The sequence below is a fragment of the Protopterus annectens genome, chromosome 9.part0, assembly GCF_019279795.1.
Source record: "Protopterus annectens isolate FY-2018-M chromosome 9.part0, PAN1.0, whole genome shotgun sequence".
Lineage (NCBI taxonomy): Eukaryota > Metazoa > Chordata > Ceratodontiformes > Protopteridae > Protopterus > Protopterus annectens.
In genome coordinates, this window is record NC_056743.1 from 617,342,298 (window position 1) to 617,368,080 (window position 25,783).

The following is a 25,783-nucleotide window of genomic DNA, read 5'->3' on the forward strand; positions in this document are numbered from 1 at the left end:
ACCTCCGACAGTGGTAAAGGAGGTACTTTACTCTTTTTTGCAAAGCATATCTACTGAATTATGTTTTAGATAGGGACACAGGTACAGATACTTTAACAGAAGTGAAAACAAACAGCAGTAACTTTTTTCATACAGTGTAACCATTCACTCCAACATCACATAAAATACTCCGTTCTTGCCTTCCCTTACATTTCGCTACTCTTCCTCCAGAACATTATTCTGCGTGCATTGTTTCCACAAATTCCATTTATTTCTTTGTAACTTGCTTATTCCATTTTCTAAAGGTCCTACGTCCATTTTTTAACATCCTTTACAATATTCAATACTTAAATTATACTTTGTTTAGATTTTGATTTCCATTTTGTAGTAATTGTTTTGTTTTTGTCAGCCAGAAGCATTAAACTTAGTAAGTAGGCAAATCAGATCTTATGCCCCAGCTCTAAAGTATAATTTCCCAGGTTACAATGATACTCTCCCCCAACATTTCTTAAAAAGTACTCTGTAGGGTATTTTTATAACATGCCAACTTCTTACACTCATAAAACATGTTCTTAGATACCTCTCTCTCTCTTACTGCACCTCAATCAAGTATTTGCTATCTACCTGAGGAAAAAAATTCTCTGAAGTCTGCTTGGGGTATAAAAATTCCTATGCAAACACTTCCAAGCAAAAATCCTAAACCTTCTGAACTTGTTGCACACTTGGGAGTCTTAACAGATACTGTCCAATTGTCCCTTTGTAAATTGCCTTTCCAGTCTCCCTTTCATTTCCTTTCTAACATCCTCTGTTTGTTTCATTTCCTAATAATTATTCCTTTTTAAACATCGGCTTGTGTTCCAGCCTCAACTAAAAGTCTACCAGAGTTGGTCTTTCACTTAGCAATTCCATATTCTTTTCTTTTTGTTTACACTTTTACCAATCTCTGGTAGAAAAGACAGTATCTAACCTGCACTCCAAACTTCTGCTCATTTTCATCTGACACTATTACCCTTCCCTCTCTAGTTATTTCCTCCAAATACCACAGTTTCTTTGCTAATCTTCTTCAGTAAATTCCAGGCCCCTTATTGTCTATTTTCTATACCCTGCCTGCAGTCATCCCTATTGGTAAAATCGCTTGTCTACAGTCCTGTGTTAACTCAGTTCTTAGAACATATTTTCCTACTTTACAGATATAAGATAAAGTACAGTTTTGTACCTACCATAAATGTAGATGTCCGAACTGGATAGCATCTGCAGTCATAACAAATGGGTTGTCCTGTCGTCAGGCAGCCCTTCGGTTGGCCGGATTCCAAAGTCTGGCTCCGGTTTCGGCTGATGTCACACTTCACCCGACGTCATCTCTGCTGGTCTTCGGGTATAAAGGCATCAGCCGACGCCATTTTCTTCAGTGTTTCTTGCCCCAGATGCCAGTTGCCCTCTTGGAAGGCTAAATTTGGATAAATGCCAATGTATGCTGACAAGGTAGAAGGCAAATACAAAAAATAAGCATGTATGTACATATATACAAACAAATACACCATAAGAGACTCCCCCCCAGCTAGCTATTAGGAGTGTAAATACCCTAGGAGTACCACAGAGGGGAAGGAGGGTGGGTAATCCTGACTGCAGATGCTATCCAGTTCGGACATCTACATTTATGGTAGGTACAAAACTGTACTATGTCCTTCATGGATGCATCTGCAGTCATAACAAATGGGTAGAATACCATAGCTAAACTAGGGGTGGAGGAGGAAAAACATTTATGGTGTAGTTAGGATCCCTTGCAGTACAGCAGTGGCAAACCCTGCTCGGGATCTAGAATATAGAGGTAAATTGTAATGCTTGGCAAATGTATGCACGGAGGTCCAAGTAGCCGCCTCAATAATGTCCTTGGTTGCCACTCCTCGTAAGAAGGCTGTGGTAGTGGCTGTAGCTCTTGTTGAATGAGGTCTTATGTTCTGTGGCATTGGTTTTCCATGGTAGGAGTAACAGAATCTTATGCAATTTCCTATCCATTTGGAGATTGTTTGTTTGGAAATTGCTTATCCTTCCCTTCCTGGTGCATAGGCCACTAACAGCTGGTCAGTTTTTCTGTTACCTTTGGTTCTGTCCAGGTAGTAGCGTAACTGTCTATGTACATCCAAAGTATGCAGTAGCCTTTCCCCCCTGTTCTGTGGGTTTGGAAAGAAGGTAGGCAGGTGGATTGCCTGGTTTAAGGACACTCTGGATACCACCTTTGGCATAAATGTGGGATTAGTTCTCATGGAGACTCTATCTTGATGGAAGATCAGGAAGGGTTGTACTGCCATTAAGGCCTGGAGTTCTGAAACCCTTCTTGCTGAAGTAATTGCCAGAAGGAAAGCAGTTTTCCATGACAGGTGTTGCAGATCCGCTGTTCCTGCTGGTTCAAATGGTGGGAGTGTCAATTTTTCTAGTACAAAATTTAAGTCCCATGCTGGTAGTGGTGGTTTCCTAGGAGGTTTTACATTCTTGATCCCTCTGAGGAATTGCCTGAGTAGAGGGTGCGAGAAGACAGGTGGATCAAAACTGTATTCTGCAGAAATAGCTGAAGCATGTATCTTGATGGAGGAATAGGACAGACCTGTGTGTAGAAGCTCTGCCAAGTACTCCAGGATATTAGCAATGTCTATGTTTGACACATCTTTTCCCCTTTCAGCAGTCCAAGTGGCAAACCTTTTCCATTTTCCTGCATAGTTCCTTCTTGTTGAAGGTCTGCGGGCTTCAAGTATAATGTCTTTAACCCTTTGGGATAAGTCTGGGTTAGTTGCTCTTAAGTGATGTTCCAGGCAGTTAGTTGTAAGGTTTTTAGGTTTGGATGCAGGATGTTGTAGTTGTTCTGAGTTAACATCAAAGGCATCAGGGGTATTGACCACATTCTCCCCTGAGACATGCTCCTCAGCAAGGGATACCAGTGTTGTCTTGGCCAATTCGGAGCTATCAGAATTATCCTTGGTTGTTCCTCTTTGATTTTCAGAAGTACCTTGTGCATCAGAGGAAGAGGTGGGAATGCATATGCGGTCAGGCTTTTCCAACTGAAGGAAAGGGAGTCCACCTTCCATGCAAGAGGGTGACTTGTCCTTGTGCAGAATTTCCTGAGCTGATGGTTGAGTGGGGATGCGAACAGGTCTATTTGTGGCATTCCCCATTTTCTTGTGATGGCCTTGAAGATGTCCGGGTGCAGCATCCATTCGTGAGCATCCGAGGTGGTTCTGCTTAACATATCTGCTAGGGTATTTTCTTTTCCTGGCACAAAGGTTGCCTGTAACTGGATGTTGTAGCTGAGAGCCATGTTCCAAAGGTCCAGAGTCATTCTGCATAGGGTACGAATGAGTGCCCCTTGCTTGTTGATGTACCACATGACTGTGGTGTTGTCTGTCCTTATCAATAAATGGCCTTCCTTGAGGAAAGGCTTGAATTTCTGGATTGCTAGTTGTACTGCCAGCATTTCTTTTTGGTTTATGTGCAGGTGCAGTTGGTCTGGAGTCCACAATCCTTGTATGCATTTGTCCAACATGTGTGCCCCCCAGCCTAGGTCTGAGGCATCCGTTGTGATGGTCTGGGTCGCTTGACCTTTGCGGAAGGGCAAGCCTAGGTTTGCCTGGCATGCTTGAGCCCACCATAGGAATTCTTGTTTCAGGCATGGGATTAGTGGGATTTCGGTTTCTAAGCTGTGTCTGTGTTGAGACCATAAGTTTTTTAGGTACCACTGTAGCTTTCTCATATGCAATCTGGCATGAGGAATCAGGATTATGCATGATGCCATGAATCCCAAGGCCTGCAGTACTTTTCTTGCTGTTAATTTGTTCTGCTTTGTTAATGCCAAGAAGTAAAGAGAAAGTTGTTCTTGTTTTTCTGCAGTCAGGAATGCCATTTGTTTTACTGTGTCCAATTCTGCACCCAAGAACGTTCTTGTCTGGGATGGGATTAGCCTTGACTTTTTTAAATTGACTGTGTATCCCAGAGCTTGTAGCAAGCAAATGACCCTTTGTAAATCTGTTGTCAGCTTGTCTTTGTTGTCCGCTTGTAGCAGGCAGTCGTCCAGGTATGGATAGATTTGGATTCCTTGGAGCCTGCAATGAGCGATTACTGATGCCAGGCATTTTGTGAATACTCTGGGCGCAGTAGATAAGCCAAAGGGCAATGCTGAGAATTGATAATGCTCTGATCCTGCAAGGAATCTGAGGTATCTTCTGCAAATTGGTCGTATGGGGACGTGCAGGTATGCCTCCTTGAGATCTAGAGTCACCAGCCAACACTCCTTGCCCAGCATGGGAAGAAGTTGCTGTAAGGTCAGCATTTTGAATTTTGGAACGATGATGTATGTGTTTAAGACGGACAGATCGAGAATGGGTCTCCAAGTTTTTTCTTTTCTTGGGACTAGGAAGAGTCTGGAGTAAAATCCTTTGCCTTGTTGATCTACTGGTACTCTCTCCACAGCTCTCATGTTGGTTAGCTGAGTTACCTGGTTTAGAGCTTCTGTTTTTTGAGTTGGAGGTAAGATTGGCATTCCTCTTTTTACTGGTAAGGTGTGGAAGTGGAACCTGTAGTCTTGGTCTATGTTTTTTAAAATCCACTTGTCTTTTGTGATATAGTGCCAGTTTTGTGAAAATAAGGCTAACTTTCCGCCTAAAGGTGCTGCTATTTGCTCTCTGGTAGGCGGTGTCAGGGCCAAGTCACTGTGATTGTCCTGTTGCAGTGGCAGTGGTTGTGTCAGTGCCTCGCTGGTTATTACCTTGCCACTGTCGTCCTCTGTAGGCACTTCCTCTGGATTGGTTTCTGCCTCTAGAGCGTCTATACCTGCCTCTTTGGGTCTTTGAGGAGTCTGGAAAGGACCAATTTTTGGCAGGCCAATTTCTGCTAAACCGAGGGGGCTGAACCTGTAAGAAATCCTTAACTGTTTGTACAGATTTTGCCTTTTCTTCCATTTTCTTCATTACTTGTTGAGCAGAGGTACCAAATAGACTGTCCTTATCCATAGGAGCATCTAACAGCTTTGCTTTTACATGATCCGGCAGGACCTGCTCTTTCAACCATGCATGCCTTCTTATCACTGTGCCAGTCATGGCTGATCTAAATGAAGCCTCCAGTGCATCATAGCCACATTTCAAAGAATGGTTACTAACCTGCTGTATGTTATTCACCATTTCTAAAACATATTTCTTATCTAAGGGTTCTTCCGAAGAAAGTTTCTTAGTCAACTGATCAAGCATAAACTCTTGGTATTGGATCATGTGAAACTGACAGTTTAAAGCTCTAGCTGAGAGAGTGGCAGATGTGTAAACTTTTTTGCCCCATCTGTCTAATGACCTGGCTTCCCTTTCAGACGGGAGGGGGTTTTTAGTAGAGGTAGAAGCTACTGCCTTAGGCCCCTGGGCTATAGTCTCAGGATCTGCAAGTGGGGCCCTGAAAAGATGGTGATGAGTGTTAGGCACCCTGTAAAATCTGTCAGGTTTGGCAGGGGCTGGTGGTAAGGTATCAGGTGCAGTGCAAACATCATTAAATGCATCATCCACAACAGGCAAAACTGGAGGAATAGCTAAGGGCCTATGTTGTGGAAGGTGCAGAAAGGTTCTAAGCCTTTTTCTTGAGTCTGAGAAATCTTGTTCTTGCCATTGGAATTGCTCTCTCATGGCATGTAAGGTTTCCCCAAAAGAGAATTCCTCTGGAGGAGAGGCCGATGGAATGGATTCGTCAGCATCGGAGTCTTCATAAGTGGACAAAGGAGCCTCTGGCTGGTCTGTAGTGTCTGAGTCCTCCGAAGGATCATCAGAGCACTCCTGCTGGGGTGGCTCTGTCCTAGGTCTCTTTTCTGGAGGCTGAGAGGCCCTGTCTGGGTGTGATTGGGATCCCCTAATTAAGGAAATCAAATCCTCTGCCAGAGTACGCATTTGAGAGCTAGAAGGGTGTCTGTGTGAGGGGGCCTTAGCAGGAACTGTTTTAACAGTTTTGGCTGCTTTGGCCCTGGCAAAGGCCTTGATAGACATGGCTGCAGGAGGCCTAGCAGCACCACGTGCTGGGGAAGAAACATCCAAAGGGATGGTGTCTGATAAATCACTAGAGGCCACAGTAGTAGGCAAAGTTTCAGAGGCCGATTCAACTAAAGTAGCAGGAGCCTCGGTAGTAGTCATGGATTCGGCTGAAGATAGACCGGTTTTCTCGGTTTCGGCCGAAACCGAGACACTCGCGGTTTGCTTATCCGTGGTTTCGGCCAAAACCGCGGACCGCGAGTGTCGGTCTTTTTCTTTGCGTTTTTTAATTATTTGGGTTGTCGGATGATCCGACGGCATAATGTACGCAAAATCTGAGCCGAAAAACTGTTCAGCAAACTCCGACCGACGCCTAAGCGTTCGTCGGTTGAAGGAAGAACAGGCTAAACAGGCAGCTACGTCGTGGTCTGGGCCTAAACAAGGTAGGCAGTAAGAGTGGAAATCTTTATGAGGTATTTGTTTCCCACAAGTTAAGCAATTATTTACTTTTTCTGACATCGGCTGAGGCAAGAAAAAGTCCCCAACGGGGTACTTAGCTTTTTAGAAGTCTTCGAAGTAGTATTCGGTAGTAGGAATCTCTGGATCTGACCGACCGGCACTTGCGAACAGCTTCTGCTTCGGGCGCCACGCGGCAAGAAAGACTGAAGAAAATGGCGTCGGCTGATGCCTTTATACCCGAAGACCAGCAGAGATGACGTCGGGTGAAGTGCGACATCAGCCGAAGCCGGACCCAGACTTTGGAATCCGGCCGACCGAAGGGCTGCCTGACGACAGGACAACCCATTTGTTATGACTGCAGATGCATCCATGAAGGACATCGTGTGGTTGTTGTTATTCTCCTTAAGGACCTGCATCCAAAATTCTAGCTTCTCCTTATTTCTTAAACTCCCTACTTGCTTCATCACTATCACTTTTCACTTATTTATAACATTCTGCTTGTGTTATGTATATCAGTTTTAACTGCATAGCTCAAAAGTAACCCTTCAAAACTGGGCAATTATAAACCACCTAGTTATAAGGGAAGAATCAATTTGTACCACTTAGCCCATTCCCTCCCACCCTCCCAAATAAATTACTTCAAATCTATATTAACTGTTGTCCACAACTTCCCTTCTGGTTGACGAAAATATGCCTGAACTGTATATAAAACTAAAGGACTAAAATAAGAAGTTATGTACCTACCATAACTTTCCATGTTAGTTGTCTTCATCTCGCCTTCTTTCTTGCTGTTTGGGATCGGAGCCGATCCTCGGCTCCGACTCGGCCATCTTCAATAGCTCGACAGCTGTTTACTGGCTCAAGGTTACCCCTTATCCCATTATGCCTAGCGATAGCTACCCAGATCTCATTTGAAATAGCTAATCCAGACATAATAAGAGAGAAACCAGTTATCAAAAAACTGGTTGTTCCATGCATTCTAATATCTATAATAGGTAGGAAGACCTGGCCATAATAACAATAAAAGAATACAGTGAAAAAAAAAGGGGACGACTCTCAATCCACTAGGACGGGGGACGGAGGGAGGGACACAAGAAAGAAGGCGAGATGAAGACAACTAACATGGAACGTTATGATAGATACATAACTTCTTAATGTTAAGTTGTCTATCTCGCCGTCATTCTTGCTGTTCGGGACAGTGTCCCTAGCACCTAACACCCTGGGTGGCTCAGTGGAACAGACTCTTTAGAACAGTGGAACCAAAGTCGCTCCGGGAGACCATATCCACCTTGTAATGAGAAATAAAGGTACGAGGGTTTGTCCACGTGGCAGCTGCACAGATGGAATCCATGAGCAACCTAGACTGAAAGGCTATGGAGGTGGCTAATGCCCTAGTAGAATGACCTTTCGGTTTAATTGGTAACTCTTTGATCCTTAACTGATAAATAAAAGTAATAGTGTGGGACAACCATCTGGATAAGGTCACCTTGGAAACTGGGAGACCTTGCTTGTTTAAGGCATAAGAAAGGAATAATTGGTCTGACTTTCTTATTTCTTTAGTTCTGTGCAGGCAAAAACGCAATTGTCTATGAACGTCCAATTGGTGAAGTTTGTACTCTGCCTTGTTGCTATGATTTGGGAAGAACACAGGGAGAGCTATAGATTGATTTAAATTATTTTCTGATCAGACTTTAGGAAGAAACGATGGATTAGTCCTCAGAGCAACTCTGTCCTTGTGAAACACCAGGTAGGGAGGACGAACACATCGTGCCTGAAGTTCTGAGACACGCCTAGCTGAAGTGATAGCTATGAGAAAGAGTGTCTTCCAAGATAGAAACTTGATGGAGCAGGATGCTGCTGGTTCAAAAGGGGTCAGAATTAAGGAAATTAGAACTAAATTAAGGTCCCAAGGAGGAGGGAGATCTCTCACTGGAGGTCTAAGAAGAGATGTCCCTCTAAAAAAAAAAGCTTTACAGAGCTTATGAGACATAATGTTAGAATCTGACAAACCAATATGAAAACTAGAAATGGACGCTAATTGTAGCGGAAGCGGCCCTGGCATGGAACAGTTGTGCTAGGAATTCCAGAATTTCGTGGACTGGGGCTGAGAAGGGATCCACATTCCTACACTCTGCCCAACAAGAAAAGCGTTTCCATTTGCTAGCATAAGTTTTTCTTGTTGCAGACTTATGAGAGGAGACGATAACCTCACGGACTGCAGGGGAAATGCTGGGAAGCCTGGCTATGGTTGGAAGTGGAGCAACCAAGCTGTGAGCTGGAGAGTTTGGAGGGATTGATGCAACCCGCCTGACTGATGACTCAGGAGATCTGGAATTGGGTCCAGAATCCAGGGCTGATCGAGAAGGTAATGGTGCAGGAACGGGAAACCATATCTGTCGAGGCCAATAGGGGACAATGAGGATCATTTTGCAACCCAACAATATTGCTTTCTGTATGAGTTCTGGTATCAGGGGAAATGGAGGAAAGGCATAAAGAAGTCCCTGAGGCCAATCGTGGACTAGAGCATCTCTGGGTATGTGACCTGGAAGCGGAAAAAGGGAGAAGTAGTCGCTGCATTTGCTGTTGAAGGGGGTGGCAAAAAGATTGCAGCAAGGCTGTCCCCATTTGCGGAAAATAAGATCCGCAACTTCCTGATTCAGAGACCACTCGTGAGGCATGAGGATAGCCCTGCTGAGCCTGTCCGCTATGACACTGGATCTCCCAGGGATGTGCGTCGCAATCAGAAAACATTGGGAGGAAATTGCCCACTGCCAAAGTCTGAGTGCTTCTCGACACAGGGGGTAGGATCTGGTTCCGCCCTGCTTGTTGATGTACCACACCACTGACATGTTGTCTGTTTGAATTGCAATGGTCCCGGAGAGTCTTGAAGAGCTTGCAATGCTAGGAGCATGGCTCTCATTTCTAGGATATTTATGTGCAGATGGTACTCGTGAGGTTGCCAAGTGCCTTGGACTGTCCTGCCCAGATAATGCCCCCCCCCCCCTATCAGGGAGGCGTCTGTCGTCACTGTGGCTATCGGAGGGGGTTGTATGATAGGTCTGCCCTGAGTAACTAGTGGGGAGACCATCCACTAAGAAAGGTGTCTTTTGCAAGCCTCAGTGATGAGGATCATGTCAGACATGGGTAGCTCTTGGAAAGACTACTGCGTGAAAAGAAGCCACTGAAGAATTCTCATGTGGAAGCGCGCTAGTGGGATTAGAAGAATGGCAGCTGCCATGGAGCCCAGAGTTTGAAGGACATACCTGACCTGGATCCTTTTGCTCTGCATTAGAATTTGCACTTGTTGACGAATTGTGGACACTCCTTCTGGTGTTAACCTTGTGAACATATCCCTTGTGTTTAAGTCTGCTCCTATGTAAGTGATAGATTGAGAGGGCAACAAGGCAGATTTTTCGAAATTTATTTTAATGCCTAGCTGGGTGCAGGATGTGATTGTATAATCCCGTGCTTGTAGGAGTTGATGCCTGGTGGTAGCAGTGAGGAGCCAGTCGTCTAGATATGGAAACACCTGGAATCCTTGACGTCTCAGGTGCGCCATGACCACTGCCATACATTTGGTGAACACCCAGGGGGCTGTGGTGAGACCAAAGGGCAGAGCTCTGAACTGGTAATGACTGGCCCCCACCCGGAAGCGAAGAAATCTCCTGGAGCGTCTGTCCATCTTGATATGGTAGCACGCGTCCTGAAGATCTACTGAGCACATCCAATTGTCCTGACCCAGGAAGGGTAGAATGGACTGTAGCATGACCATCCGAAACTTTGTTCTTTGTATAGACTTGATTAGTCTGCTGAGACCCAGAATCGGTCTCCAGTCCCCTGTCTTTTTTGGCACCAAAAATAACCTTGAGTACGTTCCGGATCCATGCTGGTCTGCGGGGACTTTCTGGATGGCGCTATTTTCTAGCAGTTTTGAAACTTTTATTACTGCTTGCTCCTTCAGATTGGGTGGAACATCTGGAAGTATTTTCTTTGACTGTAAGGGGGGTTTGATGGAAGGGAATTTTGTAACCTCCAGATATAATGGACTGTACCCATCTGTCTTTTGTTAAATTTTTCCAGGTTTTTGGGTACAGTGAAAGTCTTCCCCCGACTGCCTCCAGAGGTGAGCAGCCGGGCAACCCTTCAGGGATGCTGGAAGGGCTTTTCAGAGAAAGATTCTCTGTTGCCTGGTTCTGCTGACCCCCTCTGCCACAAGGGCGGCATCTATTATTATTGTTTTCCCCTCTGCCTCTGGTAGAAAAATCACTGTGTGTGTCAGGCAAGACTCTGAGATTTACAGAGCCACATCTTCCCACACTTCTGACCCTTGGGGTAAGGTCTAGAGGGAGTGGAAAAACGGACTCACATGGCAGAGAGAGTCTTGCCTTCTTGCTCACACCTAGTCAACGTGTCTCACTTGTGGCCCAAAGAGAAAGGAGCCATCAAAGGGGGTATTGGTGAAGGACACTCTAAAGGGTTCCGCAAAGTTGCACAGCCACATCCATGCATGCCTCCTAAGGGCTACATCCATGCCCGTGGCTCTACTCGCTCCATTGGCTGCATAGGAAATGAGCCTCATGGAGGAGTTAACTACAGAATTAAGCGTCGCTAGTTGGGAAGCTACTTTGGCTTGTGCTCCCTCAGCTGTAGGATCTTGAAGGGTATCTCCAAGCTCTTTAAGGAGATCCCTTTGAAGTCAAGTAAAATGACATAGATAGTTCAGTGACCTCATGGAGAAGGTCGCTGAAGCAAACATTCGCTTTCCGTACCTGTCCATCGTCCTAGACTCCTTGTTAGGGGGGATGAACAGATGAAGAGGTCTCCGGTAACTCTTTTTTGGTGGCTGCTGCTAACACCATGGCATCAACAAGCACACCTTTACAAAGGAATTGCTTATCCTGGGGAGCTGTAATAAATTTACCAGGTTTCCTCGGAGTTGGTTCCACTGTGTCCGGAGCTGACCAAGCCTTTCCAGCCAATACTGACATAAGTGGGTCGAAAGGTGGAGAAACCCAGGAGGTGGAAGGTCGGGAACCAAAAGCATACAGGAATACAGACTCATCCTCGGTAGGGGTTAGGGGATTCCAGTTCCCCCTCTGCCTAAGCATTTCTAGGATGTCCGAGAAGGAAACATCTTCAGAGGGGGATCTCGGGGACCCTTCTGATTCATCTAAGTCTGTATCAGAAGTGACAGACTCAGGGGAATCAATGTGCTTCCTTTTGTACTTCTTCTTCCAAAGGGTCTCCTCTGAGTGGTCAGGGGAGGCCTTGGAAGAAAAGGAAACACCCAATGGGGTGTCCTGGAGCATTGGTTCCCTATGCTTGGGGTCTGGAGGAGGAGCAGAGGTTGGCACAGACACTACAGGGGACGGAGACGGTGGGGCTGGTAGTGGAGCTGACTCAGAGGACAGCACACACCGCATGACCTCAAAGGCATCCCTGCCATGAGGCAGACAAAGCTCCGGTTCCGAAGAAATAGGAATCTTTCTCCGCGCTGAGGGGGATGGCTCTGAGGCCGATGTTGGAGCCGAGCTCACTTGCGCCGATGCTCCAAGAGGGAGAACGGGGTCAGACAAGGGTCCGATGCCACTCACCCCCTCAGAGCCAACGAGGGAGCCCCGGCGCCCAGGTCCCTCGATGCAAGGTACCATCAAGGTAATTGGAACTGACAGAACCGAAGGAGCTATGGTTATCGGAGCCGACGGTTCCACTACTCGAACCCCAACGAACTCCAGCTCCGAGCTCAATGGAGTCGGAGGAGGAACAGAAAGGGAGGTGGATGGAGCCGATACCTGTTGAGGAGGACTAAACAACATTTTAGGTAGTGACTGTGATTTTAGCAACCTACTCACTACTCTCTCCACATCGTGATAAGACAGCCTAGAGGATCGAGAGGAGTGTGAAGAACGGTGGCTACATTCACTTTGCAATAATGGAGAGGCAGGAGTCGAATGAACTGACTCTTACGAGGGGGATCTCACCCTTTTATGGCTCCGAGATGGCTCTGAAACATCTGATGGAGCTGATGAAGGGGTTGTCTTGTCAGTGGCAGCCGGAACCAACATACTCAGTAAATCCTGTACCGGGGTCGGCTCCAAGGGCGGAGCCGATGGTTTAAAGGATTTTGGGGATTTCACTGGCTGTGAACTCTTTGCCGGTGAATCCTGAGATTTTAACAGACCTCTAAGGATCAATTTGTTCTTCCGTTCCTGCAGGACTCTTGGACTAAAGGCATGACAGATAGAACAAGAGTCCTGCAGGTGAACAGCGCCAAAACAATAAACTCAGCTAGTGTGCCCATTTGTCAGAGACATTTTCTAACAGCACGAGTCACACTTTTTAAATCCAGATACCAAAGCTTCTTTAGACATATAAACCACAAAAAACTAAGCACCAGAAGAGAAACACAGATAGAAAGAACTTCTACTCTAGTCTAAGAACAACAGACTATGTAAAATATATAAAACAAACTTTTTTTTTTTTTTTTTAAAGATACCAGAAAAGGAGAGCCTCTAATTTAAACGGCTTCCTTGGGGAAGGAGTGGGGGAGGGGAGAACTCTCTAACTTAAACGAGTTCTACTAAAAGGGGCTACAAAGGTACTCAGCAACAAACTCTAGTAATTAAAACTAAGAAAAAGTAATTATCAAATAGTTTTAAGAAGTATAAGGATATATTTCTACACAAAAACTTTGAAAATCTGAAAATACAAGCCTGAGCCAGAAAATGACACACCTCGCAGCTGAAGCGGCAAACGAGATCTGAGTAGCCTCGAGCCAGTAAACAGCTATTGAGCTATTGAAGATGGCCGAGTCGGAGCCGATCCCAAACGGCAAGAATGAAGGCGAGATAGACAACTTAACATCATTTTTTTACTGCTTGTATCTTATAATCCATATCCACAATCAAAAACTTTCAGTTTCTCAAATTTTATATTATCCTTTGTTTTAGTCTCTTCTCACATATCCTTACCTGCCATAATAAAATTCTTTTTTTAATCTAAACTACTTAATCTTATCCATGTTCCCATAAATATGTGTACTGCTGAACAATTCTTGTGTGGGTGCATAGCTTACTGTTCTAGATTTGGTTTTATTGTCATCATTCTTTTATCCTGAAAAGACTTGAAACAGTCTCAAAATGTTCTGTAACACCAAAACAACCTTTTTCTGGATTTATCAAGTACTAAATAATATCATCTGCAAATAAAGCTAACTTTTCTTGATTACCATACCATTTATATCCTTAAATTTGTAGGTCTCTTATTTTCTTTGCCAGCTCTAAACATAAAGCAAATAAAGGGAAAAGAAGACATTCCTGCCTAGTCCCTCTGTTCAAACACAGCTTACACAGAGCAACACTCCCAACTTAATTCCTGCCCCTGACCCTTCATTTAGCCTACTAATTACCACATTATTCTATCAGGGAACGCAAATGCTACCTTTACCCTACTGAGAATATCCAAGCTGACTCTGTTAAATGCTTTCTCAGCACCAAGATCCACCAATTTTTTTCTTTTATTGTCTATTTTCCCCTACTGCTTCATAACTGGAGCCAATGTAGCAAATCAGTATTATTCATCCTCTTTCCCTTTGTCTCTAATACACTGCTGCATGTCCACATCCTAAGATCTTTTTGCTAAATACACATGCTCATTTCTATCCAAATGTCTCATGCCTCACTGCAAATTTCTTACATTCTGCTTCCTTTTGGGTCAACACTGTTCTATTAATGTTGTCAATGTTTGTCTCCTGTCCACAAAAACTGATCCATATCTATACATATTAGCAACACCTTTGTCATTCTCTCAGCTAGTGTTGGCAAACTTTTTATTATCATGACTTAAAATTAAAATGGTTGTCTAAGAAGCTGGATCATTCTGAATTGTCTTCACCCTACTTTGGGTAATAACAGCCACCACAGCTTTCTTTCTCAATGCTGGTACTTCCCCTTCACATTTTTTTTAAATACTGTTAAATAAAAACTTCCAGATTTTTATCACTTTCTTCCAACCAAACTTCCACAGGAATACTGTCTGTTCCTGGAGCCTTTCTTGTTGATTGATTACACATCATTTTTAGCTCATCTCTTCCTATCTTTAACTGTAAATTGTTGACCTTCATCATCCTATAACCTTGGCATAATTAAGACTTCCATAAATATTTCCATTATAAGCCTTTTCTTGGTTTCCAAATTACTCTGCTTTATGCAGGTTTCATAAAATTTTAGAAATATCTTTAATACCCCTATAGGCTCTCTGGTTATTTTCTTCTTCTTGTAGAATCCACAAGCTTCCTGATGCCTAAGTTGTTATGCTAAATTTTTTTGTGCTCTGGAATCTTTATGAAAAAAAACAGTTGCTTAACAGCAACCTTTCTAAAGTCATACTTATTGTTCAAATACTGCCTTAATTTTACTTTAGCATTCTGCAATTGCTCCTTTTCTTGTTCTGAGAAACTCTTATTCTGCTATGCTTTTGTTAACTCCTCTAAATAATTCTCTATTACTTTTTCACTACATCTCTTTCTCATTTGTACCATGTTTTTTTACTCCATTTTCATTTAGTCCCACTTATTAGCTTTCCTCTTCTAATTATATTTCTGTCTTTCATAACTCTCAAGTCATTGCCTATATTCATTTTTTAAATTCCTCTCTCCTTAAATTTAAGTTATGTACTTGTCATAACTTGGCATCTGTGCTGTCCATTTTCGTTCTGATTCATGTATGGATCACTGATCCGATCCTCAGATCCAACTCAGTTGCCTTCTACAGACTTCACCTTTCAGGCTCAAGCTCCTCTGTCTACCCACGATCCTTTGCGCTAAACACAGCTTCCTCAGATCAAGTCTTCTGCCTATTAGAAAAAAGGAAAATAAGGAGGAGAAAAACCCGGAGCTCAACCAGGAACAAAGGTTCCTATAAATGCCTCACAGCGCGCCCAGAAACAATTTTCCAGTTTGGGGGATGGATGGGAGGGAAAGTGAATCAGAACAAGACTGGACAACACAGATGCCAAGTTATGGTAAGTCCATAACTTAAAAATCTGGTGTTGTCCTTTTCATTCTGATTCACGTATGGGTCCGAGTCCCCAGCTACATTTTCTCTTAGGCGGCCTCAAGGAAGGATATATTGGAGCACTGTTGAACCAAAAGAAGCTCTGGTTCTGGAGACATTGTCCAATTTGTAATGAGTCACAGAAGTATGTGGTTTAGATCAAATGTCTGCTGCTCAGATGTCATCAACAGAGATTCTGGATGAAACAGCCATAGATATGGCTCTAGCTGAAAGGGCTTTAGGGGGAGTAGGCAACATCAAACCATTCTTGTATATTAAAGAAATGCAATTAGTAATCCATTTTGCAAGCATTTCCTTTGTTACTGGGTGTCTCAGGTGATTAGATGAAAAAGACACAAAATAATTTATCTGTTTTTCTGCACTGTTTGGTCTTGTGAAGACAGAAATGTAGTTGCCTATGAACATCCAGCAAATGCAACATACTCCCTTTTGTTGGAGTAATTGGAGAAGAAAAGTTGTAACTGTATAGTCTGATTAATGCTTGTTTCAGTAACCACTTTATGCATAAAGGATAGATTAGTACAGAGAGAAACTCTATGTTTGTGGAAAATAATGTCAGGTGGTTTAGAAGACAGTGCCTGTAATTCAAAAATTCTTTTTGCCGAGGTGATGGCCACTAAAAAAATAGTCTTCCAAGACAAAAATTTTATGTCAATCACTGGTTAGCTCAAAAGGCTTTTGAATCAGACCTTGGAGGACGAAAGGAAGATTCCAATGAGAAGTGGGGTCTTTGATGGGGGAATCTAAGAAGGAAAACCCCTTCATAAAAGCTCTACACAAACTAGAAGAAGCTATAGACCCTGAAGATAACGCAGAGTGGAAGTTGGATATGGCTGCCAGTTGAAGCTCAACTGTCATGAAGCTGGATCCCTCTAAACAGGGAAGCAAGAAAGGAAAGGACGGTAGGGATGGGGGCTCAGATAAGACCAGAGGAAGGGGAACCAGATCTGATGAGGCCAATAACGGGCAATAAGGAATATGGTGCTCTTCAACCATTGGGCTTTCTGAAGGAATTTGGAATCAATGGAAGGGAAGGATAAGCATAAAGGAGACCAGAGGGTCAATCGTGGACAACAGCATCCCTTAGGGGCTCCCTGGGGGTTGGATCAGTGAGAAGTACTTGTTGTAAGAGGAGGCAAAAAGATTGTAGCAAGGGTGGCCCTAATGGCCAAAAATCTCATTCACTACTGTTTGGTTGAGGGAACACTTGTGGGACGGCAAGATGGACCTACTGAGTCTGTCTGTAAGCTGATCGGAGTTCCCCTGTATGTGAGTTGCAATGAAAAAGTGGTGTGATGAAATTGTCCATTCTCAAACTCTCATGGCCTCTCTGCAAAGGGGGTAAAAGAACAGGTTGCTCCTTGTTTCCTGACGTACCAAACTACTGACATATTGTCTGTGACTGTTGAAATACTGTCTGTGTAAACTGCAATAGTCCCCAGAGGGAGAACGTCCTGAAAAGCTTGCAATGAGAGAAGGACTGCTCTCACCTCTAGGACACTGATATGCAATCTGGTCTCTCTGGAAGTCCACATGCATTGGACCATCTTCCCCTTGACATGCCCCCCCCCAGCTGGGAAGCATCCATGGTCATTGTGGCTGTGGGCGAGGGAAGGATGAATGGTTTGCCAACTGACAGACTGGAATGAATCCACCATTCCAGGTGGGTTTTGCAATTTTTTGTCAATCTGATAATAACAGACAGTGATTGGTGAAGTAGAGACCACTGCACAGCCAAGGTCCACTGAAGAACACGCATATGTAGAACTTTGCCAGAGGTACTAATGTTATAGAAGCCGCAATAGATCCAACGGCTTAAAGAACAAGCTTGGCAGGAGGAGAAGGATGAGCTAGTAAAGTGTGGACTTGGTTCCTCAAGGTGCCCATTTAATGTAGAGTCAATGACACTATTTGGGTAACAGTGTTCAGCTGTGCCCAGATAAACCCCAAAGAATGAACTGGTACTGGCCTTGATTTGTCCTGATTTACTGTGATGCCTAGATCATCAGATATCTGGTAATGGTATTCTCTGGCATGAGGTAGCTGATGCCTGGTTGGAGCAATCAGGAGTCAGTCATCTAGATATGGGAGCACCCGAAAACCTTGCAGTCTGAGATGAGCTGCAACCACTGACATGCACTTGGTAAACACCCTGGGGGCTGTGGGGAGTCCAAAGGGCAGAGCACTGAACTGGTAGTGACGGTCTCCCAGCCTGAAGTGTAAGTGACTCCTATCTATTCTGAAGTGATAATATGCATCCTTTAAGTCCACAGAGCACATCCAATTGTTCTTCCTTAACAAAATTTTAGACTGTACCGTAGCCATCTGAAACTTTGCTTTCTTTATGTACAAGTTCAGTCTGTTTAGGTCTAAGATTGGCCTTAGATCCCAGGTCTTCTTTGGCACTAAAAAGAAGGGGTAATAAGTTCAGGATCTACTCTATTCGGTTGGGACTTCTTGGTTGACTCTTTTTTTTGAAGCAACTTTTGAATTTCTAATACTGCAGACTTCCTCTGACTGGCTGGAACATCAGGGAGCGTCTTCTGTATTACTGGGGGCATAAGGGAAAAGGGAATGCAATAGCCTCTGGATATTATGCTTTGCACCCAAACATTTTCTGTTAATTGGACTGAGGCATTTGAGTGCAGAGAAAAACGACCCCCGACTGCCTCCAGAGCAGAGCAGTTGGGCAATGCTTCAGGAGCACTGATAGGGCTTGTCAGAAAAAGGTTCCCTGAAGCCCTGATTTTGCGGGCCTCCTCTGCCCCTGGGGCAGCATCTCCCATTGAAGCCCCCTTCTCTGCCTTTGGAGGGGAACTCTCTGCGTTGCTCAGGAAAAGACCCTTGAGACTTATGGAACCAAATTTTCTTTGGGCCTCTCTGATTCCTGCAGTAAGTCCAATGAGGGGGTGGAAAACTTGATCCCTACAGAAGACAAGGTCTTGCCCTCTTTGTTGCTGTGGGTCATGGTGTCTTTAACCGATGGTCCAAATAAAGGGGAACCATCAAAAGGATCTTTGACAAAAGATGCATTAAAGGGCACTGTGAAGTAACAAAGCCTCATCCAGGCATGTCTGCGCACAACAATGTCAGCTGCCCATGAGATATCCTCTGCTGAGTGAGAGATGAGCCTCATGAACGAATTGGTGAGAGAAGCTAGAGTGGCCATCTTTGTCGAAAACTTTCCGTAGTCCACTGTCGGCATGCTCTCCGCCAAGAAGACAGGAGTGTTCCTTGACCATGTCTCTCTTCAGGTGTGTAAAATATGCCAGGTAGTTGTGCGCTCTCAGGGTGAAAGTGGCTGAAGCATAAACATGCGTGCTGAACCTGTCCATCTCTTTAGACTCCCTGTTAGGCGGGTGGACAGTAAGGATTTGTTCAGCTAGCTCTTTCTTAGTGGCAGCTGCCACCACCATAGCGTCAACTGGAATACCTATGGACCAAAAGGAACAGTCTTTAGCGGGGCAAAAGGATTTGGCAGGTCACTTAGACACAGATTCTATTCTGTCTGGCTCCTTCCAGGCCCAGTGGGCCACCAGGTGTATGAGAGTCCGCTGGGGACAACCCAAGATGTAGACAGGCCCATCCCAAAGGCTTCCAGAAATACAGACTCCTCAGAAGTACGACCTTGGCATGACCAACCACCTCTGTTTCAAAATGTCCAAAATGTCTGCAAAAGAGACCGCCTCTGGTGGTGATTTTGGGGATCCCTCGCCCTCACTGACGTCCGTATCCTTGGTAAGGGATTCCATGGGGGAGTCTAGGTGCCTCCTCTGTGGGATGTTCAGGGGAGGTACCTGAAAAGGTGGGGGGGCCACCTCAGGTGGAAGATCCTGGGCACTCCGAGTTGGGCTGACCCTGGACAGGAATGCAAGGCCCAGTTCCCAGATCCAGTGAGGAGTGACACGGTGGAACAGTAACCAAAGAGATCGGGTGCCTGTCTGTAAAGAAAGCCTTTTTTATGACCTGAAAAGCCAAGGGACCCAAAGAACAACTGCTCAACGCCATCAGAGCTGAAGCCCTTGAAAAAAAATGGTAAGGGCTTCAGATCCATGGCTCCCAGAAAGAATTGGAGCTGTTCTGGCGAGAGCCGATGCACCAAGAAGAAGAGATGGCTCAGAAAAAATTGGAGCCGAACCTCTACTCTCAGATCTGACCTCAACATCCCATATCCAAGACCCACTCTGACACGAAGATCACGGAGTAGAGGTGGTCAATGCAACTGTCGGGAGTCACGGAAGCGGAGGTCCACAGGTCCGGCACAGAATCTCTTAACTGGCTAAAGTCCTAAGGCTCTGATACCAAGAGCCAAATCAGAGAAGGAGAATCTACATTGACTAGGATACTCACAGATCTATGAAGGGATGGAGCCGACAAGACCTCCCCCCCATCTGGATCTGACCTCTAATGATCTTCCTTAACATCCTGTCCACATCATATTCAGGAAGTCTTCTGGAGGATGTAGATGACACTACTGATGGAGGGTGGAATGCCCTGGAGTCTGTAAAATGTGTCAGTACCATAGGAGAGACTGACCGGATAGATGACTCCAGCGACTGGCTGCTAGCTCTCGGAACCGAAGTCCTAGGCTCCAATGTTATGGAAGAAGGTAGTGAAGACAGAGTCTTCTGATCCAACCTCCAAAGATCTGAGGGACGAGTAGGATCTGGAAGGGCCGCAGTAGTCAAGGATATGTACGAAGTTGGATTAGAGAAGGACTGAGGATCTGACACAAGAGATAACGTCTCTAAAGGGAGAACATCTTGAAATGTTCGCAATGTTAGAAGGAGACTGCTCTCATCTCCACAATGTTGATATGCAACCTGGTCTCTATAGGGGACCAAATGTCTTCGACCATCTTTCCCAAGAAATGCCTTCCCACCCCAGTTGAGAAGTGTCCGTGGTCACACTGGCAACTGAGGAGGCAGAGGGGTAAAAGATCTGCCCAGAATCAAGTCATTGGACTGAAGCCACCAGCGAATATGATGATTGTGGATTGGGTTGAGTCTTATGGGAAATGATAGGGGTTGGTAAAGTATGGACCACTGTACCGCCAATGTCCATTGAAGGATTTGCATAAAGTACCTTGCTAGAGAGATTAGAAGTATGGCAGCTGACAGAGACCCCGGAGCTTGCAGTACTAATCTCTGGAGGAGACAGTTGAGACAGTAAGGCCCATCTGTACTAAGACTAGGTTCGACTTGGTAAGATTTATTGAGATGCCTAAAGTGTTGGAAACCTGTAGCACGTTATCCCTGGCTTGTAGAAGTTGATGCTTGGATGGGGCTGTGAGGAGTCAATCAACAAGATATGGAAACACCTGGAATACCTTGAGTCTCAAGTGAATTGCTTCTACTGCCATGCATTTGGTAAACACCCTGGGGCCTGAGGTCCAAAGGGCAGTACTGGTAATGACTGGCTCCCAGATGTAAGTGCAGATGTCTCCTGGATTGCCTATCCATTTTTATGTGATAATACGCATCCTGAAGATCTATACAGCACATCCAATTGTCCTTGCACAAAAAAGGCAGAAGGGACTGAAACGTGACCATATGGAACTTTGCCTTCTTTACATACGGATTCAAGTTGCTTAGACCCAAAATGGTTCTTAGGTTCCCTATTTTCTTTGGAGCTAAAACGAAGCAGGAGTAGGTTCAGAATCCTATCTGGTCGGGTGGGACCTCTTGGATGACTTTTCTGCAGCAGCTTTTGAATTTCTAGAGCTGTGTCTTCCATCTGACTGGGTGGATTGTCCAGAAGTTTCCTTTTTTTGAAAAGGAGGAGGAATGGAAAACGCTATGTAGTAACCTCTGGATATGATTCTTAGAACCCATGAATTTTTTTCTGATTTCTGTCCAGTTATCTAGGTGCAAAGAGAAATGACCCCCAACTCCCTCCAGAGGCAAATAGTTGGGCAAAGCTTCAGGAGAGCTAATAGGGCCCATCAGAGAAAGAATCTCTGAAGCCCTGTTCTGCAGACCCTTCTGGCTCAAGAATGACATCTTACACTGAAGTTTCCTCCTCTGCTTCTGGAGGAATTAACCAGAGTCCTGGAAAGGACCCTGAGATTTTCAGAACCACATCTTCTTACCACCTTGTTGGTTCCTAGAGAAAGTCCGTTGAGGGATAGAAAACTCGATTCCTATGGCAGGCACAATCTGTCCTTCCTGTTACCTGGGGGTAGGCATGTCTTTTTTTAACTAACGGCCCGAACAAGGAAGAGCCATCAGAGGGAGTACTGACAAAAGACATCTTGAAGTTATACGCAAAGTCACATAGCTGCATGGGAGATCAGCTTCATCTATGTATTATAAATGGACAGAAGTGTGGCCAGTTGCAAAGAAATCTTTTTCATATCCTATACAGACATGGACTCCGTGAGTGAATTTGATAGTTCCTTTATCAAATTTCATCTGTAGCAGAGTAAAGTGTGCCAGACAGTATAATGACCTCAGCACAAATGTAGCAGAGGCATAAACTCGCTTCCGAAATCTGTACATCATTCTGGACTCTCTGTTCGGTGGATGGACAGAGGAGCTTTGTTCAGATAGCTCCTTCTTGGTGGCTGCTGCCATCACTACAGCATCACCTGGGACTCCCTTGCTCAAGTGGGGTCTATCAGAAGGAGGGACCAAAAATTTGTCTGGGTGCTTGGGGACAGGTTTGACAGTGTTCAGTTCCTTCTAAGCCCGGAAGGAAACCAAGTCAGCAAGTTTATCCACCAGGGGGGTCACTTAAGAAGTAGATGGTCCAAAACCGAAAGCCTCCAGAAACACTGATTCTTCAGAAGGAGGTTGGGAAGACCAGCCACCCTTTTGAGACATCATCGGATGGTGATTTGGGGGATCCTTACTCTCATCAAAATCAGTGTCTTCCATGACAAACTCCATGGGAGAGTCTGTGTGTGTCCTCTTCCGAGGGACCTCTACTGTGGGTTGCTTTGGTCAGTTATCAGAATAGGGTGGGGAATTCCTCTAGGCAACCTCTTTGGAGACTTCCTAGAACCTAGTGGAACAGGTCTAATGGCCTTAGAGCTCAGACTCAACAAGGGCCAATGACTAGGATCTCTATGCAAAGAGTAAGCCCTTTTCTACCACACTGAAAGTTAATGGACCAGGGGAAACCTTCCCTCCTTGGATCAGATGCCTCCAAGGAAGGAAGTTCAGGGCTGCCTCTGGGTCTGAGCCTCATGGGGAGAATTGGACCTGAGCTGTCCAAGGCTGAGGCTCTGAAGGGAAGGGAGAGATCTGACAAAGTTGGAGTCAAACTCAACCCTTCAGATCTGGCACCAAACTCTGATCCAAGACCTGCTCTGTTCCCAGGGCACTGGAGCAAAACCAGTCAGGGATACTGTCGAAGATGAAGAAGTTTTTTTTACTTGGATCAGACGGTGAACATCTCTGGGATCTCGTATCTTGGGACTCCGAAACCAATGGTCGGATCGGAAAAGGAGAAAGAATGGGCTTAGAAGGGGCACTCACAGATCTATGAGGGGATGGAGCTGGCAGGACTCCACCTGGATCTTTGTCCTGAGAAATCTCTGCATCATTCTGTCCACATCCACCTCTATCAAACTCCTCGAAGACTTGGAAGATGCTGTGGATACTGGCCTGGAGTGTTTCCTCGGTGTTTGAAACAACTAAGTGGGTAGGACCAGAGAGACAAGTTTCAATGTGTACTCTGGGGTATGGCTTCTGCTTGCTGGATCCAAAGGCTTAGGAAGGTAAAGGGGAGACGACAACTGAAGCCAAGCTTGTCGGATATGAGGACAGCTCATAAGACTGGATCCAATGTGGTCAGATCCAAAATCCTCGTAATGTTCTCAAGTGGCTACAAAGAAGCCCTTAGGAACTTCTGAAGAGCCTGTTTTCTGGTGTCCGAGAAAACTGGTATTGCTTTGGCGGGGATATGAGCCCCAGAAGAAGCAGGTAGCAAGCCTTTTAGTGTTAACTTATTGTGCCTTTCTGAGAGAGCCTTTGGGTTGAACATGGGGCAAACAGCAATAAGAATTGAGATGGTCAGCTCCCAGGCAACATACGCACTTCTTGTAGGTATCAGAGTTGGGGATCTTATGCCCACAAGAAGTGCACTATTGTGCCTGTAGGTTTCTCAGATATATTAAGACTGCATAGCCTACAGTAAAAGAGAAATGGATAATCACATATAGAAAAAAAATACTTTTTTTTTTGTAGTACATACAGACCTAGGAGAGAAAGGCAATGAATACCCAAAAAGGTACACTGAAAGGAGCTAAGAGGAGAGATGTACCAACAAGGGCTCCAACAACAAGGAGAAAAGTTCACCCGAGAAGAACAACAGGGTGAAATCCTGATGCTAGTGACAACTAGTGAGGCAGGGAGTGGAAAAGACAACTACAACTTTAAAGGTAACAGAAAGAATTGAAGACAAAAAAGCTGATAAAACTGTTTCGTACAAGCTCGATACTGAAATCCTCCATCTTCCCACAATGGCAGCATACAAGATCTGAGGAGTTGGGGGGAGAATAGAGCATTATGGGTAGAGGGAGGAGTTTGAGAATTGGGTCTGAAGTCTTTGGTATGCTGCAGAGTCAGATGCAAGGGTTGAATCTAAATCCATCTGTGAGGAAGAATGAAGAGGGAGAACATCAGATCAAAACTGTTTTACTTGCAGTTACTTCTTCAATGTCCTTATCAACATTAATTACAAAGTGAGGTATATGCTTTACAGTTCACCCACTAGTTTGACATATTCAACTTCTTTTTCCAAACTGAAATGTCATGTATCTGTTCCTATACCCAATGATTTAGATTCTCCTAGTAATTCACTAATTTCACAACTTTTTTAGTATTCCTGATAACCATCACCCAACACCAGTCTCTGGTTCAAGTCCAGGGTACTCCTAATTCTTCTAGTGAGCTCATGTGCTTTTTGGTCTCTCAGACATTTTCCTTTAAAATAATGGAAAAGCTTTATTGGCAAAGTCCCCCTGTAGGCACTGTCACTGTCAGATGAATGAGAAACAGAATTCTGTTCTGCTTGCTTAATCAATATTCACTGGATACACTTTTACTTCTTCCTTAGCCTGTGCTGCAAAAAAATGCATTTGATCATCAGGAAAAAATATTCTGAATACAGCAGCTTGACACTCACATCTTGAAATCATCTGACTTATAGGATAAAATTGATTCTCCTCTGTCTACAGTGGATGATCATTGTCCACAAACACTCTGCTGTCCCCAATTTTAATACTTTTCTCTTCTGGCATTATTTTACCATAAGCAACTCTTTCTAGTGGTATGACTGCATCTTTACTAATATATCTATTGACTGCTTTCTTATTGCCAGATTTGAAGCATGCATAGAACGTGCTCTGTAAATTAATAAATCCTGCTGTGGAATACCAGTCCAGTTGCTTATCTGTATTTTCATAAAATGAATTAGTCTGTTCCTTTCAATTTGTCTGGCACAGTAGAAAATCCCAGGTATTGTCTGTGTGCTGTGTCTTTTAACTTTATTATTTTTTTAAACAGATCTTGACAAGCCTCCTGCTCAGCAAGTCCTTTCTTCATTTCAACCTCTAACTTTTGCAGTATTTATCATTTACGCATACGCATTTTAATACAGACCCAACAGAATTGTTTAGATAAATGTATGAAGCAAGCATAATATTACTAACAGGAGAAACTAGGGAGTCATAAGGGAACAAGGATGTTAAGACACTACCTCTTTTCCCATGATTAATGTGTGGTGAAGATAAAACACTCTTCACATGTCATTCGAATACAGCATTTACTGTATATGCATTCAAAAAAGACAAATGTGTAACAAAGTGAAAAGAAAGTAAGTGCTATAGCACCTTGTTAATAACTGTACTGAATAATGATATGTGACATGGTTTACCATTAAAACCTCGACGTCAGAATGTATGCATATGAACAATTCGAACTACAGATGCTCGAATAGTTCATATGAGTACATTCTGAATGTTCGAACATTTATATTAGCGAATGTCCTGTGCATTCACTAATATAAATTCAAAGGGATGTTCAGAGATCGCAGTACAGTGCGGTTAGGGAAATACATCCCTTTCCTCACTGTAGTGCGATCTCGGAGATGGAATATATAGTTGGGGGTATGTGGGGGGCACAGCCCCCCTGAAAAAATGAGATGTCATCTGTAGGAGTTAAGGATTTATGGCAAGGGTGGCACTGTCGTTAATTGCCGTAAAAATGTCGAATTCTACTTTTTCGGCAATTACTGCAGATTCTCGACTTTCTGAACAGGCGAAATCTGCAGATTTGA

General features: G+C 44.3%; 1 protein-coding gene across 1 annotated transcript in view; it reads right to left on the reverse strand.

Moving 5' to 3' along the window:
* The window catches only part of LOC122811369 (cyclic AMP-dependent transcription factor ATF-6 beta-like), a 1,192,927-nt gene that overhangs the window by 440,073 nt on the left and 727,071 nt on the right, over window positions 1–25,783 (reverse strand). The gene's annotated exons all lie outside the window — the stretch shown is intronic.